This window comes from Apodemus sylvaticus, chromosome 18 (assembly GCF_947179515.1).
Source record: "Apodemus sylvaticus chromosome 18, mApoSyl1.1, whole genome shotgun sequence".
Classification (NCBI taxonomy): Eukaryota; Metazoa; Chordata; class Mammalia; order Rodentia; family Muridae; genus Apodemus; species Apodemus sylvaticus.
In genome coordinates this window covers 17,086,094-17,101,793 of record NC_067489.1, presented here as the reverse complement: position 1 = coordinate 17,101,793, position 15,700 = coordinate 17,086,094, and positions in this window count along the sequence as shown.

Genomic DNA, 15,700 nt, shown 5'->3' with positions numbered 1-15,700 from the left:
TTATCAATTATCCTATGTAATCCTCAATTTCCTCACACATAGGTTAGATGAAAATCTTCAGTATATTAAAAAATATCTACATTTATTTTAAAATTGTATTCTAAATGCATTTTCTCCTAGAATTGTATCCGAGGGTTTTTCTGAATAAATCATCAATTTTATCAAAAACACTATGTAGTCCTCAATTTTATCACATAAATGTTGTATGAAAATCTTCAGTTTTTTCAGGAAATATCTGGACTTCAGTTTCATTTATATTCTAAATGTATTTGTACACCTAGATTTGTATCAGAGTGTTTTTCATAAAAATTTATTTTAAAATTATCCTATGCAATCCTCAATTTTGTGATACATATGTAATATGAAAATCTACAGTTTTATCAGAAAATGTAACCACTTTATTAATCAATTATATCCTAATTGTATTTGCATGCCTATTATTTTATTTTTTTAAGAAAAACTTCAATATTATCAATTATTCTATGTAATTCTCAATTTTCAATTACAGGATAGATGAAAATCTTCATCATATTCAAAAATATCTGAAAGTATTTTTCAAATACATTCTAAATGCATTTGTATGCCTAGAATTGTTTCTGGGTGTATTTCTGAATAAGTCTTCAATTTCATTAAAAATATGATGCACTCCTGAATTTTATCATGCCTATGTTGTAAGAAAATCTTCAGTTTTTTCAGATAATCTCTACACTTCATTTTTTTATTTATATTCTAAATGCAATTGTATGCTTAGATTTATATGAGTGTTTTTCCAAAAATGTATTTTATAATTATTTTATAAATCATAAATTATCCTATTTTATATCTGAGTGTTTTTATAAATAAATCGTCAATGTTATCAAAAATACTATGTAATCCTCAATTTCATTTTTCAATTATATCATAAATATATTTATATGCCTATTATATTTATTTTCAATAATTTGATGTAATCCTCAATTTTTGATACATAAATTATATGAAAATCTTCAATATTAACAGAAAATATTTCCACATCATTTATCAGTTTTATCCTAAATCTAACTATATAGTTATAATATTACCTAAATTTTTTCAAAAAATCTTCAATATTATGAATTCTCCTATATAATCCACAAAATTATCACAAACAAGTTAGATGTAAATCTTCAGTATTATCTAAAAATATTACCACTTCCTTTTTCAATTATCTTCAACATGCTGTCATATGCTTATCATTGTATATCAGTTTCTTCCAAGAATTTTATATTATCTATTATCTTATATAATCATCAATTTTATGAAACATGTTATACGAAAATCTTCAGTTTTATCAGAAAATATTTCCACTTCACTTTTAATTATCCCCTGAAATTATTTACATGCCTATTATTTTATCTGAGTTTTTTTTCCAAAATTTCCTCTATATAATCAATTATCCTATGTAATCCTCAATTTTCTCACACACAGGTTAGATTAAAATCTTCAGTATATTCAATAAATATCTACACATATTTTTCAATTGTATTCTGAATGTATTTCTATGCCTAGATTTGGATCTGAGTATTTTTCCGAATAAATATTCAATTTTATCAAAAACTCTATATAATACTCATTTTTATCATACATATGTTGTATGAAAATCTTCAGTTTTTTTCAGAAAATATCTCCATTTCATTTTCATTTATATTCTCAATGCATTTGTATGCCTAGATTTGTCTCAGAGTGTTTTTCCAAAAAAATATTTTATAAATTATCCTATGTAATCCTCAATATTGTGATACATATGTAATATGAAAATCTTCAGTTTTATCAGAAAATGTTACCACTTCATTTATCAATTATATCATAAAAGTCTTTGTATACCTATTTTTTATTTGAGTTTTTTCAAAAAACTTCAATATTATCAACTATTCTATATAATCCTCAATTTTCACACACAGGATAGATGAAAATCTTCATTATATTCAAAAATATCTATACTTATTTTTCAGTTATATTCTAAGTGCATTTGTAAGCATAGAATTTTATATAAGTGGTTTTCTGAATAAATCTTTAATTTTTCAAAAACACTATGCAATCCTTCATTTTATCATGCATATGTTGTATGAAAATCTTCAGGTTTTTTTTAGATAATACCTCCACTTAATTTTTCATTGTTATTCTTAAAGCATTTGTATGACTAGATTTGTATTAGAGTGTTTTTCAAAAAAATATTTTATAAATTATTTCATAAATTATAAATTATCCTATTTTAAATCTGAGAGTTTTTACAAATAAATCTTTGATTTTATCAATAAAACTGTAATCCTCAATTTCATCATACATATGTTTTATTAAAATATTCAGTTTTATCAGACAATGTCTCTACCTCCATTTTCCTTTATATTCTAAGTGCATTTTTATGCCTATCATTTTCTCTGATATTTTTATTGAAAATTTTCAGTATTATCAGTTATCTTATGTAATCCTCAATGTTATGATACATATGTATATGAAAATCCTCAGTTTTATCAGAAAAGGTTTCCACTTCATTTTTCAATTATATCCTAAATGTAGTTATATGCCTATTATATTATCTGAATTTTTTCCAAAAAATCTTCGATATTATCAGTTATCCTGTATAATCCTCAATTTTATCATACGTATGTTTTATGAAAATCTTCAGTTTTTCAGAAAATGTCTCCACTTCTGTTTTCATTTATATTCTTAGTACATTTGTATACCTAGCATTATATCTGAGTGTTTTTCCAAATAATTTTTATATTATCAATAATCCCACGTAATCGTCAGTTTTCTGAGACATAAGTGATATGAAAATCTTCAGTTTTATCAGAAAATGTTTCAACTTCATTTTTAATGATCTCCTAAATGTATTTATATGCCTATTATTTTATCTGTAATTTTCCAAATAATTATCAATATTATGAACTGTCTTATATAATCCACAATTTTATCACACACAAGTTAGATGTAAATCTTCAGTATTATGTAAAAATGTCTCCACTTCCTTTTTCAATTATATTCTACATTCATTCGTATGTCTATTATTGTATCTGAGCTTATCGATTATATCATAAATCTAATTATATGCCTATAATTTTATCTGAAATTTTTCTAAAACATTTTCTATATTGTGAACTGTCCAATATAATCCTCAATTTTTTGATACATAGATTATGTGAAAATCTTCAGTTTTAACAGAAAATGTTTCTACTTCATTTATCAATTATATCATAAATCTAATTATATGCCTATTATTTTATCTGAATTTTTCCAAAAAATTTTCTATTTTATGAACTGTCCAATATAATCCACAATTTTATCACATACAAATTAGATGTAAATACTCAGTATTATCTAAAAATGTCACCACTTTCTTTTTTATTATTTTCTACATGCTTTCGTATGCCTACACTTGTATCTGAGTTTCTTCCAAAAAATTTATATTATCTATTATCTTATGTAATGATCAATTTTATGACATATGTTATATGTAAATCTTCAGTTTTATCAGAAAATGTTTCCACTTCACTTTTAATTATCTCCTAAATGTATTTATATGACTATAATTTTATCTGAGTTTTTTCCAAAAAATCTTCAATATTATCAATTATCCTATGTAATTCTCAATTTTCTCACACACAGGTTAGATGAAAATCATCAGTATATTCACAAAATATCTACACTTATTTTTCAATTGTATTCTAAATGCATTTCCATGCCTAGAATTGTATCTGAGTGTTTTCCACGATTTTATCAATAACACTATGTAATCCTCAATTTCATCATATGTATGCTTTATGAAAATCGTCATTTATATCAATGTATCCACTTCCATTTTACTTTATATTCTAAATGCATTTGTATGCCTATCATTTTATCTGTGTTTTTTATTAAAAATATTCAATATTAGCAATTGTCCTATGTAATTCTCAATGTTATGATAAATATGTATATGAAAATCTCAGTTTTATCAGAAAATGATTCCACTTCATTTTTTAATTATATCCTAAACGTAGTTATATGCCTATTTTATTATGTGAATTTTTTTCCAAAAAATCTTCAATATTATCAGCTATCCTGTATAATCCTCAATGTTTTCATACATGTTTTATGAACATCTTCAGTTTTTCTCAGAAAATGTCTCCACTTCCATTTTCATTTATATTCTTAATGCATTTTTATGCCTAGCATTGTATCTGAATGTTTTTTCCAAATTATTTTTATATTATCAATAATCCTATATAATCCTCAATTTTATGATACATAAGTTATATGAAAATTTTCAATTTTATCAGAAAATGTTTTCTCTTTATTTATCAAATATGTCATAAATGTATTTATATGCCTATAATTTAATGTAATTTTTTCTAAAAAATCTTCAAAATCATGAACTGTCCTATAAAATCAACAAATTTATCACACAAAAGTTAGATTTAAATCTTCAGTATTATCTAAAAATATTGCCACTTCCTTTTTCAATTATCTTCTACATGCGTTCGTATGCCTTTCATTGTATCTTACTTTCTACCAAAAAAAAAAATTATATTATCTATTATCTTATGTAATCATCAATTTTATGAAACATGCTATATGAAAACCTTCAGTTTTATCAGAAAATGCTTCCAGTTTATTTTTTAAATATCTCCAAAATGTATTTATATGCCTATTATTTTATCTGAGTCTTTTTCTAAAAAATCTTCAATATTATTAATTATCCTATGTAGTCTTCAATTTTTTCCCAATCAGGTTAGATGAAAATATTCAATTTGCAATCCCGCCTGCAGTGGAGGAGCTTTTCTCTTTTTCCACATCCTTGCCAACACCTGCTGTCTCCTGCATTTTTAATCTTAGCCAATCTGACTGGTGTAAGGTGAAATCTCAGGGTTGTTTTGATTTGCATTTCCCTAATGAATAATGAAATTGAGCATTTTTTAAGATGCTTCTCCTGCCATCCGAACTTCTTCAGTTGAAAATTCTTTGTTTAACTCTGTACTCCGTTTTTTATTCGATATATTTTTATTTACATTTCAAATGATTTACCCTTTTCTAGACCCCCACAACCCAAAAATCCCATCAGCCCCCTTCCCTCCCCCTGTTTTCCCACCCAACCCTTCACACTTCCCTGTTCTGGTTTTGCCCTATACTGCTTCACTGAGTCTTTCCTGAACAAGGGGCCACTCCTCCATTCTTCTTGTACCTCATTTGATGCGTAGATTATGTTTTGGGTATTCCAGTTTTCTAGGTTAATATCCACTTATTAGTGAGTGCAAACCATGATTCATCTTTTGAGTCTGGGTTACCTCACTTAGTATAATGTTCTCCAGCTCCATCCATTTGCCTAAGAATTTCATGAATTTATTGTTTCTATTGGATGAATAGTACTCCATTGTGTATATATACCACATTTTTTGCATCCACTCTTCTGTTGAGGGATACCTGGGTTCTTTCCAGCTTCTGGCAATTATAAATAGGGCTGCTATGAACATAGTGGAGCATATATCCTTATTACATGCTGGAAAATTCCCTGGGTATATTCCCAGGGTGGTATAGCAGTAGACAGCAGGTGTTGGCGAGGATGTGGAGAAAGAGGAACACTCCTCCACTGCTGGTAGGATTGCAAATTGGTACAAACACTCTGGAAATCAGTCTGGCGCATCCTCTGAAAACTGGGCATCTCACTTCCAGAAGATCCTGCTGTACCCCATTTTTAATAGGGTTATTTGTTTTTCTGGGGTCTAGCTTCTTGAGTTATTTGTATATATTATATATTAGCCTTCTATTTGATGTAGGGTTGGTGATGACCTTTTCCCAATTTCTTGGTTGCCGATTTGTCCTTTTGATGGTATCCTTTGCTTTACAGAGACTTTGTAATTTTATGAGGTCCCATTTGTCAATTCTTAATCTTAGAGCACACGCTATCGGTGATCTGTTCAGAAACTTTCCCCTTTTATCAATGTCCTCAAGGGTCTTCCCCAGGTTCTTTTCTATTAGCTTCAGAGTGTCTGGCCTTGTTCCATTTGGAGTTGACCTTTGTACAAGAAGACAAGGATGAATCAATTCGCATTCTTCTGCATGCTGTCTGCCAGTTGAACCAGCACCATTTGTTGAAATCAGTCTGGTGGTTCCTCAGAAAACTCAGCACCTCACTTCTGGGAGATCCTGCTATACAACTCCTGGGCATATACCCAGAGGATTTCCCACCATGTAATAAGGATACATGCTCTACTATGTTCATAGCAGCACTATTTATAATAACCAGAAGCTGGAAAGGATCCAGGTATCCCTCAACAGAAGAATGGATGCAAAAAGTGTCGTATATATACACAATGGAGTACTATTCAGCCATTAGAAACAATGATTTCATGAAATTCTTAGGAAAATGGATGGAGCCGGAGAACATTATACTAAGTGAGGTAACCCAGTCTCAAAAGATCAATCATGCACTCACTAATAAGTGGATATTAGCCTGGAAAACTGGAATACCCAAAACATAATCCACACATCAAATGAGGTACAAGAACGGAGTGGTGAACCCTTATTCTTCAAGACTCAGTGAAGTAGCATAGGGCAAAACCAGAACAGGGAAGTGGGAAGGAGTGTGTGGGAGAACAGTGTGAGGAAAGGGGTTGTATGAGACATTCGGGGAGTGGTGGCCCAGAGAAGGGGAAATCATTTGAAATGTAAATAAAAAGTTTATCAAAAAAAAGAAAAAACCCAGGAAAGCACTGTTCCTCACATATACTTTGACCAGCAGGATCAGAGGAGGCCACAGTGGAGGTCAAGGGTCTAGGGATTGGATTATCAGAATGGAATCACAGCCTTTCCTGCATTCCAGAGCCACGTAGGACATACAGGTGGCAGAGACTAGGGGTTCATGCACTTGTTCTTCTACCACTCAGAAGTATCTGAAGCCTGCAAGTGGCAGAGGCATCTGAGACTATCACATTCTAAATCAGCATAGCTGTGCCAGTAGTTCAATCAATAAATGTTCTTCTGCTTTCTAAAGTACTGTTATTTAATGTCAAAAAGAATATAAATGAAAAATTTAGTGGAGATATTTTCTGAAGAAACTGAAGATTTTCATACAACATACAAATGATAAAATTGAGGATTACACAGTGTTTTGATAAAAATGAAGATTTATTGAGAAAAACACTCAGATACAATTCTAGGCATACAAATGCATTTAGAATTTAACTGAAAAGAAGGGTAGATATTTTTTGTATATACTGAAAATTTTCATCTAACCTGTATGTGAGAAAATAGAGGATTGCATAGGATAATTGATAATATTGAAGATATTTTGGAAAAAAACAGATAAAATAATAGACATATAATAACTTTTAGAATAATGAAGTGGAAACATTTCTGATAAAACTGAAGATTTTCATATAACATGTATCACAAAGTTGAGCATTACACAGGATAATTTATAAAATATCTAGGCATAAAAATGCATTTAGAATATAAATAAAAAATGAAGTGGAGATCTTTTCTGAAAAATCTGAAGATTTTCATAGAACATATGAATGATTAAATTGAGGATTATATAGTGGTTTTGAAAAAATGAAGAAAGATTCAGAAAAACACTCAGATATAATTTTAGGCAAACAAATGCATTTAGAATAAAATTGAAAAAGAAGTGTAGATATTTTTGAATATAATGAAGCTTTTTATCTAACATGTTTGTGAAAATTGAGGATTACATTAAATAATTTATAATATTGAAGTTTTTTTTGGAAAAAACTCAGATCAAATAATAGGCATACATATACATTGAGGATATAATTGAAAAATGAAGCGGTAATATTTTCTAATAAAACTGAAGATTCTACTATGACAAATGTATCATTAAATTGAGGATAGCATAGGATAAGTGATAATATAAATATTTATTGGAAAAACACTCAGATACTGTGCTAGGTATAGAAATGAATTTAGAATATAATTGAAAAAGTAAGTGTAGCTATTTTGTGATAATACTAAAGATTTTCATCTAACCTGAGGGTGAAAACATTGAAGACTAAATAGGATAATTGATAATATTGAAAATTTCTTGGAAAAAAACTCAGATAAAATAATAGGCATATAAATACATTTAGGAGATATTTAAAAATTAAGTGGAAACCTTTTCTGATAAAACTGAATATTTTCATATAACAGGTTTCATAAAATTGATGATTACATAAGAAATAATATAAATTTTTTGGAAGAAACTCAGATACAATGATAGGCATACGAATGCATGTAGAATATAATTGAAAAAGGAAGTGGCAAAATTTTTAGATAATACTGAAGATTTACATCTAACTTTTGTGTGATAACATTGTGGATTATATAGAAAAGTTCATAATATTGAAGATTTTTTTGGAAAAAATTCAGATAAAAAAATAGGCATATAAATACTTTTATGATATAATTGATAAATTAAGTGGAAACATTTTCTGAGAAAACTGAAGATTTTCATATAACTTATGTATCATAAAATTGAGTATTACATTGAATTATTGATAATATAAAAATATTTGGAAAAACACTCAGATACAATGGTAGGCATACAAATTCATTAAGAATAGAAATGAAAACAGAAGTGGAGACATTTTATGAAAATAATGAAGATTCTCATAAATCATATGTATGATAAAATTAAGGATTATACATGATAACTGATAAAATTGAAGATTTTTCGGAAAAAATTCACATAATATAATAGGCAAAGGATTATATTTAGGATGTAATTTGAAAAATGAAATGGAAACATTTTCTGATAAAACTGAGTATTTTTATATACATATGTATGACAACATTGAGGATTACATAGGCTAATTGATAATATTGAATATTTTAATATAAAACTCAGATAAAACGATTGGTGTAGAAATGCATTTAGAATATAAGGGAAAAAGGAAGTGGTGAGATTTGCTGATGAAACTTAAGATTTTATAAAACATATTTATGATAAAATTGAAGATTACATACTGTTATTGATAAAATAGAAGATTTATTTATAAAAATACTCAGATATAAAATAGGATAATTTATAATTTTTAAAATAATTTATAAAATAATTTTTTTTGAAAAACGCACTGATACAAATCTAGGAATACAAGTGCATTTAGAATATAAATGAAAAATGAAGTGAAGGTGTTATCTAAAAAAACTGAAGATTTTCATACAGCATATTGAAGATTACATAGTGTTTTTGATAAAATTGAAGAAATGATTCAGAAAAACACGCAGATACAATTCTAGTTAAACAAATGCATTTACAATAAAATTTAAAAAGAAGTATAGATGTTTTTTAATATAATGAAGCTTTTCCTCTAACATGTTTGTGAAAATTGAGGATTACATAGAATCATTGATAATATTGAAGTTTTTTGGAAAAAACTCAGATCAAATAAAAGGCATACATTGAAACTCTCAATTACTATAGATGGAGAAACCAAGATATTCCATGACAAAACTAAATTTACACAATATTTTTCCACAAACCCTGCCCTACAAAGGATAATAGGTGAAAAACACCATTACAACGAGGAAAACTATACCCTGGAAAAAGAAGGATATTAAGCTTCTTTCATCAAACCCAAAGAAGATAACCAGACACATATAAAATTAAAATAAAAAATGATAGGAAGCAATAACCACTACTTCTAAATATCTCTTAACATCAATGGACTCAATTCCCCAATAAAAAGACATAGACTAACAGACTGGTTATTCTGAAAAACTGAAGATTTTCATAGAATATATATATATCTGATAAAATTGAAGATTACATAGTGTTTTTCATAAAATTGAAGAAATATTCAGCAAAAACTCATAAAATTCTTGGCATACAAATACATTTAGAATAAAATTAAAAAGAAGTGTGTTTTATGAAATTAATGAAGCCTTTCATCTAACATTAGTGTGAAAATTGAGGATTACATAGAATAATTGATAATATTGAAGTTTTTTGGAAAAAATTCAGCTAAATAAATAGGCATACAAATACTTAGAGGATATAATTGATAAATGAACTCATAACATTTTGGGGTAAAACTGTAGATTTTCATAACATATGTATCACAAAGTTGAGCATTACAAGGGATAATTTATAAAATAAACTTTTTTTGGAAAAACACTCTGATTAAAGTCTAGCATACAAATGGATTTAGAATAAAAATGAAGGATGAAGTGGAGATATATTCTGAAAAAAACTGAAGATTTTCATAAAACATATGTATTATAAAATTGAGGATTAAATAGTGGTTTAGATAAAATCAAAGAAATGATTCAGAAAAACACTCAGATAAAATTCTAGGCATACAAATGTATTTAGAATACCATTGAATAAAACGTATAGATATTTTTTGAATATACTGAAGATTTTCATCTAAACTTGTGTGAGAAAATTGAAAATTGCATAGGGTAACTGATAATATTGAACATTTTTTGGAAAAAAAATCAGATAAAATAATAGGCATATAAATATTTTAGAATATAATTTAAAAATGAAATGGAAACATTTTCTGATAAAACTGAATATTTACTCATAAGATATGTATCACAATGTTGAGGATTACATAGGATAATTTATAAAATAAATTTCTTTGAAAAAACACCCAGATAAAAACCTAGGCATACAAATGCATTTAGAATATAAAAGAAAAATGAAGTGGAGATATTTTCTGAAAAAACTCAAGATTTTCATATAACTTATGTTTGATAAAATTGAGGATTACATAGTGTTTTTGATAAAATTGAAGAAATGATTCAGAAAAACACTCAGATGCAATTCTAAGCATACAAATGCATTTAGAAAACAATTGAAAAAGAAGTGTAGATAATTTTTGAATATACTGAAGGTTTTCAACTAACATATTTGTGAAAATTGAGGATTACATAGAATAATTGGTAATATTGAAGTTTTTTGGAAATAACACAGATAAAATAATAGGCATTATACAGGAAAACTGATAATATTGAAGATTTTTTGGAAAAAATTCAGATAATATAATAGGGATATATTTAGGATATAATTGAAAAATGAAGTGGAAATATTTTCTGATAAAACTGACGATTTTCATATACATATCTATCACAAAATTGAGAATTACATAGGATAAGTGATAATATTGAATATTTTTAATAAAAAATCAGATAAAATGATAAACATACAAATGCATTTAAAATATAAATAAAAATAAAAATAAAAAGGAAGTAAAGATATTGTCTGATAAAACTGAAGATTTTCATAAAACATATGTATGATAAAATTGAGGATTATGTCGTGTTTTTGATAAAATTGAGCTTTATTAAGAACAACACTCAGATACAATTCTAGGCAAACAAATGCATTTAGAATATAATTGAAATAGAAGTGTAGATATTTTTGAATATTCTGAAGATTTTCATCTAACCTGTGTGTGAGAAAATTGAGGATTATGATTTAAAAATATAATGGAAACATCTTACAAAATTGAAGATTTTCATATAACGTAAGTACCACAAAGTTGAGCATTGCATAGGATAATTTATAAAATACATTTTTTCGCATTTTTTTTCGAAAAACACTCTGATACAAATCTAGGGATACAAATGCATTTAAAATATAAATGAAAAATGAAATGGAGATATTTTCTGAAAACGCTGAATATTTTATTAGAACATATGTATGATAATATTGAGGAATACATAGAGTTTTTGATAAAATTGAACAAATGATTCAGAAAAACATTCAGATACATTTATAGGCATACAAATGCATTTAAAATATAATTGAAAAATAAGTGTAGACATTTTTTAATATAATGAAGATTTTCATCTAACATATTTGTGAAAATTGTGGATTACATAGAATAATTGCAATATTGAAATTTTTGTTGGAAAAACTCAAATAAAACAATAGGCATACAAATACTTTTAGGATATAATTGATAAATGAAGTCATAACATTTTCTGATACAATGCTAGGCAAGAAATACATTTAGAATATTATTGAAAAAGTAAGTGTAGATATCTTGTGATAATATTGAAGATTTTCATCTAACCTGAGTGTGAAATAATTGAAGACTACATAAGATAACTGATAATATTGAAGATATTTTGGGGAAAAAACTCATATAAAATCATAGGCATATACATACATCTATGAGATAATGAAAAATTAAGTGGAAACATTTTCAGTTAAACTGAAGGTTTTCATATAACAGGTTTCATAAAATGAATGATTACATAAGATAATAGGTAATATAAAAATTTATGGAAGAAACTCAGATACAATGATAGGCATATGAACGCATGTAGAATATAATTGAAAAAGGAAGTGTGGTCATTTTTACATAATACTGAAGATTTACATTTAACTTTTGTGTGATAAAATTGTGGATAATATAGGACAGTTCATAATACTGAAGATATTTTGAAAAAAATTCAGATAAAATAATAGGCATATGAATACATTTTTGATATAATTAATAAATGAAGTGGAAATATTTTCTGATAAAACTGAAGATTTTCATATAACTTATGTATCATAACATTGAGGATTACGTAGGAATATTGATAATATAAAAATTATTTGGAGAAACACTCAGATATAATGCTTGGCATACAAATGCATTAAGAATATAAATGACCACGGAAGGGGAGACATTTTCTGAAAAAACTGAAGATTTTCATAAAACATATGTATGATAAAATCAAGGATTATACAGATTAACTTACAATATTGAAAATTTTTTGGAAAATATTCATATAATACAATAGGCATGTAACTACATTTAGGATATACATTTTTTTTTTTCGAAAAACGCCCTGATACAAATCTAGGCATACAAATGCATTTAGATTATAAATGAAAAATGAAGTGGAAACATTTTCTGAGAAAACTGAGGATGTTTCATACAACATATGTATGATAAAATTGAGGATTACATAGTGTTTTTGATAAAATTGAAAATTTATTCAGAAAAACACTCAGATACAATTCTGGGCATACAAATGCATTTAGAATACAATTGAAAAATAATTGTAGATATTTTTAAAATATACTGAAGATTTTCATTTAACCTGTGTGTGAGAATATTGAGGATTGCACAGGATAATTGATAATATTGAAGATTTTTGGGAAAAAAATCTCAGATAAAATAATATGCATATAAATATATTTAGGAGATAATTAAAAATGAATGGAAACATTTTCTGATAAAACTGAAGATTTTCATATAATTTATATATCATAAAATTGAGGATTACAAAGGGTTATTGATAATATTAAAAATTATTTGGAAAACTCTCAGATACAATGCTAGGCATTCAAAGGCATTAAGAATATGAATGAAAATGGAAGTTGTGACATTTTCTGAAAAAAAGTGATGATTTTCATAAAACATATGTAGGATAAAATTGAGGATTATATAGGATAACTGATAATATTGAATAATTTTTGGAAAAAATTCAGAAAATACAATAGGCATATAAATAAATTTAGAATATAACTGAAAAATGAAATGGAAAATTTTATGATAAATGTGATGATTTTCATATAACATGTTTCAGAAAATTGAGGATTATATAAGATAATAGATATATAAAATTGTTTAGAAGAAACTCAGATACAATAATAGGCGTATGAAGGCATATAGAATATAATTGGAAAAGAAAGTGGTGACATTTTTATATAATACAGAAGATTTACTTCTAACTTGTGTGTGATAAAATTGTGGATTATAAAGGATAGTTTTTAATATTGGAGTTTTTGGAAAAAAATCAGATAAAATTATAGGCATATAAATAGATTTATGATATAATTGATAAATGAAGTGGAAACATTTCCTGATAAAACTGAAAATTTTCATATAAATTATGTATCAAAAATGAGGATTACATAGAATTATAGATAATATAAATTTTTTTTGTAAAAACATTCAGATAAAATGCTAGGAATACAAATTCATTTAGAATATAAATGAAATTGAAAGTGGAGACACTTTATGAAAAAGCTGAAGATTTTCATACAACATATGTACGATAAATATGACGATTACATAGTGTTTTTGATAAAATTAAAGATTTATTCAGAAAAACACTCAGATACAATTCTAGGCATACAAATGCATTTAGATTTTAATTGAAAAAGAATTATAGATATTTTTTCAATATACAGAAGTTTTTCATGTAACCTGTAGGGGAAATTTGAGAATTACATAGGAAAATTGATAATATTGAAGATTGTTTTTGGAAAAATGTCAGATAAATTAATATTCATATAAATATATTTAGGAGACAATTAAAAATTAAGTGGAAACTTTTTCTGATAAAACTGAATATTTTCATATAATATATTTCATTAAATTGTTGATTTTATAACATAATAGATAATATAAAAATTTTTGGAAGAAACTCAGATATAATGATAGGAATATGAAAGCATGTAGAAGATAATGGAAAGAGGAAGTGGTGACATTTTTAGATAATACTGAAGATTTACATCTAACTTGTGTGTGATAAAATTGTTGGAAAAAGTTCAGATAAAATTATAGGCACATAAATGTATTTACGATATAATTGATAAATGAAGTGGAAACATCTGTTAAGACTGAAGATTTTCATATAATTTATGTATCAAAAATTTGAGGATTACATAGAATTATTGATGATATAAAATTTTTTGGAAAAAAATTCATATAAAATGCTATGAATACAAAGGCATTTAGAAGATAAATGAAAACAGAAGTTGAGATATTTTCTGAAAATACTGAAGCTTTTCATAAAACATATCTGTGATAAAACTGAAGATTATACAGGATAAGTGATAATATTGAAGATTTTTTTGAAAAAATTCAGAAAATATAATAGGCATATAAATACATTAAGGATATAATTGAAAAATGAAGTGGAAATATTTTCTGGTAAAAGTGAAGATTTTCATATGCATATGTATCATAACATTGAGGATTATATAGAATAATTGATAATATTGAATATTTTTAATAAAATACTCAGATAAAATGAGAGGCATACAAATGTATTTACAATATAAAGGAAAAAGGAAGTAGGGACATTGATTGATAAAACTGAAGATTTTTATACAACATATGTATGATGAATATGAGGATTACATTGTGTTCTTCATAAACTCGAGGATTTATTTATAAAAATACTCAGATATAAAGTAGGATAATTTATAATTTATAAAATATTTTATAAAATAAGTTTTTTAAAAAATGATCTAATACAAATATTAGGCATAAAACTACATTTAGAATATAAATGAAAATTGAAGTGCAGGTATTATCTGAAAAAACTGAAGATTTTCATACAACATATGCATGATAAAATTGAAGATTACATAGTTTGAGATAAAATTTAAGATTGATTCAGAAGAACACTCAGAAACAATTCTAAGCATACAAATGCATTTAGATTATAATTGAAAAATAAGTTTAGATATTTTTTAATATAATGGAGATTTTCATCTATCCTGTGTGTGAAAATTGAGGATTACATAGAATAATTGATAATATTGATTTTTTTGAAAAAACTCAGATAAAATAATAGGTTAACAAATACTGTTATGATAAAATTGATAAATGAAGTGGTAATATTTTATGATAAAACTGAAGCTTTTCATATAATATATGTATGACAAAATTAAGGATTACATAGAATAATGTATAAAATAATTTTTTGGAAAAACACTCTGATAAAAATATAGCAAACAAATGCA